Raw genomic sequence first — 4,894 nt, forward strand, 5'->3', positions numbered from 1 at the left:
GCGGGGAGCGAGCCGCGAGGCCGCGCCTGGCGACACGGTGGGGGAGGGAATGGAGAGGGTCGGAAGGCGCCCGGTGGGGTGGCTGGTGCGGACGGCCGGTGCGGGTACGCTCAGCTGGATACGCCTTCAAAGCGCCCCACTCAGAATTCGGCCTGCTTTGCTCTGCACCGGCACATTGCTCGAGGAAAAAAATAATCGAACGACAGCAGGAAGAACAAACCGAACGTCCAGATCTTGACAGAAGCTAACGAGGTGCCCCAGATCGGATTTTCTTTTTTAGGCACTTCCCCGGCTCCTGCCCTGGCACTACGAGCTGCTCCGCTCTCCCGCGCCACGTGCGCAGCAGGAGAGCACTGTGAGAATGGGGCTCTCTTAGGGCAGGGGATAGAAATATCTGAAAGCAAAGAGCAAAAAAAATTGACCCCACTTTTATTAGCCTGTGAGTTAAGTTATCTTCGGTTCCTTTCAGTGCACCTACTTCATAGCAATATCCCAGTTACAAACCAGCAGCTCCATCACTTACACAGTGCCCGACCACTGATGTGTTTTATTTGTTTAACCCTCCTGCTTGCTTCCAGCACAGCTTGTCTGATTAAATGCAGCTATGCCAGCTAATTTACTAGCACTCCCTCATGGTAACTCAATCTGCTCAATTCTGACCACTTGCTAATGAACACCACTGTTTTGATCTCGGAGTTAGAGGTCACTTATTTTCAGAACTGTATGCTATTAATTATTGTAACAACTCCAGCACCAAATGTGAGAAATAAGATGTGCAGCATGGCACTGCTCCGAGTTCCAAACACTAATCTGCACTCTGAGCTTGTGACTGCCATACCAATACTACTCATTAGCTGCTAGCAGGAACAACTTGCACAAAAACGAGGAGCAGAGAGACATCTAACCACCCGTACACATATAAACACTACCCAAACAAATATTTAGAAACAATTAAGGGAGCAAACACATGGGCCTTAATTCCCTCTTAATCAAATAAAATCAGTACAGCTTAGCTGAACTCAAAGGAGCATGAGCCAGGCAAAGCAGGTGGAAATAGCTAAGGAGAGCCAGGCATTCAGTGTCCATTAACTTTATAGCTGTGCAAAGCCCTGGAGGTTCCTACCATGTAGAGGCACTTCTGTACCAGGTGCACATTTAACAATCAAACTGTTTAGAACATTCCTGGCTGCTTGCTGTGCTTGTTTTCTGTTAACCAGTGGTATAAACAAGGCAACCGAACACTGTCACAATATTTTCTTGTCATACAACCACCTTCCCAAAAACACACAGCATCTTTCAAATTACTGCTGCGGAGCAGTCTGCCTGTTAGCTTTGAATCATACAAAGCTGTACAGAAACACAGCTTCTGACATGTTCAGTATTTCATTCAGTGCAGGAGAAAAGCTCAAGACAATGTAGTCTAGCGAATAAGGTGTTTTGACAGACTTCACATCAAAAAACATTTGAAAACAAGATAATTTGTCACCTGCTCATGATCTTGGTTCGATTTAGCTTATTTTAAGCATTGGTTTGAATTCAAGTGAGTCCTTTCTTTGTACATGATACAGAAAGAAATGGTCAGGAAAAATAAAGTAATTACTAAGGAATGCCAACAGTATTTGGAAAGTCAATCTGTTAATCTTTTGCTTTTGCATGTATTCTTATTGCTGTGCTCAACTGCATCCCAATATTTTGTTCTGCTGTGTCCAGGAGAAAGAGATGGAGAATTGGCACAAAGAACAAGTTGCTTATCTACACGTTCTTAGATTATTTCATGTTTCTGTCTATCTTTCCTCTACAATTCTGTGTCCTTTTACAATTTCCCCCTTTTCAGCTGCAGCCTCCTCTTCTTTATTTCTTCTGTCTTCCTGTTTACTGTTCTCATTTTGGTTCTCCTTCCCTCTTTCTTCTTCCCCATCTCCAGAGTGCTGACCTGCTGACCATTCTCATGCTACTACCTTGCTTTTGTCATTTCTCCAGCTTTCTTCCGACACATCCTACAGGGCAACTCACAGTTGCTGACTCACCTGTGAAGCAACCAGTTTTTGCTCCTTTGGCAAGAAATGCTTTTCTCCATACCTAAACTTCATTAAAAAAAAAAAAGAGACAAGCTGAGGAAGTCAGATTTATTATCCTTCCTTCTACTTTGCATGTTATTAGCTGTATTTATCCTTACAGTAGGGTCTCTCTGCTATCAGGGCCACCCCTTCTCTAATACTCTATACTCCAGTTCTTACCTATGCCTACAATCTCCAGCTCTCCTATTCTGAAGCATTTTACTCCCTTCTATATCCTGGGCCCTCTACTACACTATAACACTTAATTTTAAGAAAACCAAGGGGCTTGAAAAGGAAATTCTAAATTCAATGCCAAAGGCAGCTCCTTAAGGTATGTATGACCAGTCTGCAAGCAGAAGCAGCTGAAAATCTAAGCTGAGCAAAAGAAAAAACATGGTCCTTGGACAAGTCGATTTCTACACTCCATGCAACACAGAGGAAGAGCTAAGGTTTAAGTCTGTTTCTGTCCATCTCACACAGAATGAAGGAAAGCACTTCTTTGCTGTTGTTAGAATCCATACCATTCTGGTCTCACCAGACTCGAGTATGTGGACTTTTAATAACATTAAGAGAGAATCTATTTCACTATTCAACAGTCAAGGCAGATAGCATTACAAGTTTTAACTCACTCAAGATTACCATGAAAGTAGCTTACACTAACATTATTCCAAAGAAGCTGTTAAAGTCAGTCAAAGAATTCAAGACAATTTCAAATACGTAGTCATTCTAGGAGACTGCTCTTCATTAGGTTCCTGGAAAATTTAAGATTTTTAAAAGAAAATATCCCAAGTTTTGCACCAAGGCCTCATAAATTCTATGTTTTATATACTCTTCCATATCTGCATATTTTTTTTTTCCAACTCCTAATTCAATACAAAACCAACTTTTCTGTTTCGAGTCTATTTACCATTTAACAGCAATGTAATTAACAGGACTATCTAGAGAAATGGAATTTTATTAAGACTGGAAGTACACATCTTTTAAAGCAGTAACCCAACTGTCATCTGGAGCCACATATCTCACAAACAGCAGCACAAAAATCCATGGAGATTTTAAGCATGTGTGTTTTGTTTTTTTTTTTTTTTAAGCATACTTCCATCAGATCTCTAATCTGAGGTCAGTTCTCTATGCATTTGTCTTTAAGCACCATTTTGGAATTAGGCATGCAAATCACTAGTTTGTATCAGATGAGTCATGACTTACGTCCATTGAAAACTGAGCACATAGTGGCACATACACACATAACAGCTTTAAGAGGCTGAAGACTCTTCTCAGACTTGTTGAATTTCTTAGAGCTTAGCCCACGTGGTCCAGACTTGGAAATCTGCGAGTTACACCTTCCAAATATGACTGCAACCTCCATCTAGGAACTTGCTAAATTAATAGAAGTCTCCTATCAAGCCAGTTGCTTTTTGGAATAACTCAAGAAGCAGCACGTAGACAACTATGAAAGATTTTTTGGTTTTGCAATACCCGATTTTCAATTTGAGGGAGAGGGGGAGGCCAACTTCGGTCTATTTCTTCTGTCTTCTCTGAAAATAATTTGACCTGATAAAGTCAGAGAGCAGTAAAATAAATTGACCTTCTTCAGACAAGAACAGTCTCACTACTGTGCTTGCACAAATCAGAGGTTTTAGAGTCTCTAGGTGAAAAAAATAAATTCCATAGAGAAAATTGAAGAGCAAGAAACCAATGGCTACAGGTACAAACAAACCACAATCAAATTACACTCTATCTCCTTCCCTTCCCTGGAGTGAAAAAGCATACATCCGATGCAACTAACAAATATTAAATGGCAAAAACGATTCATCTTTGATAACAGTGCTGTGCTGAATTCCAAGCAGCAACCCTGTCAAAATTCAGCAGAAATCACTACCAGTAGATATTTTTCTTGGCATAGAACAGTAATGTGCCAGAGGCTGTAACTGTGCCCTGAGTAAATCACAGTTCTCACATGCAAAATAAACACAAGTGGTATTAAGTGGCACAAAATTTTTGGGGGGAGAGGACTTAACTTCATTCCCTAACATGTTGAGACACTCCATTGACAAGAAGCTTGGCTTGACTTTGTGTTCTTTAAAGGATTCTTTCTAACCTAAGTTAGAGACGAAGCACTGAATAGGTTTTACTGGACAAAGGAAAAAAAAAAAAAGACAGCTTCCTTTCATAATATTCTGATGCTGTGATAAAGCTAGGAGGTGAAACTTGCTCTCACACAGCACAAAGCCTGCCCATCTTTGACTACTACGTGTTTTATTTCAGTCTTGGTAAATAAATAAAGCAATTTTGCTCATCTAAATACGTATACTTGGAGAGGACAGAAGTATTTTTAACATGGTGATTAAGCGTGGCCCAACAGACTGGGGTACAAAACCTGTCCTTGATTTCAGTTCCAAGTTTTCCAGCTTTTGTAGCCTTTCCAATACCCTTACATAAAGGTTTTTGTAAAGAAATGACAGTTAGAATGCCAGTCTAATAAGCTTTAAGAAGAATCTTCATTTCAGGGTCTGGAATTTCAGTATAGTATACGTGTTAATCATTCACAGTATCCAATATATATAATATCCAAGACCACAGATTATCACTGGAACAAAGGAAATCCAATCTTTTCTCAATGTCACTGCACACAGAGAAGGACTAATGAGAGATTACTTTTGTACACTATGCATAGAGAAGCTTTTTTAACCAAAGTCTTCAAAAATACATTGAGGTTATGCTTTAAGATAACACACATCTCAAGCCACTATAGTTGAATGCTGAATTATTTTGAAGATTTTGAAAAAACACATTTCAGTAGTATTTCTTCTGAAAAACGAAAAACTTAAGCTTTTATTGCC

The sequence above is a fragment of the Meleagris gallopavo genome, chromosome 4, assembly GCF_000146605.3.
Source record: "Meleagris gallopavo isolate NT-WF06-2002-E0010 breed Aviagen turkey brand Nicholas breeding stock chromosome 4, Turkey_5.1, whole genome shotgun sequence".
Lineage (NCBI taxonomy): Eukaryota > Metazoa > Chordata > Aves > Galliformes > Phasianidae > Meleagris > Meleagris gallopavo.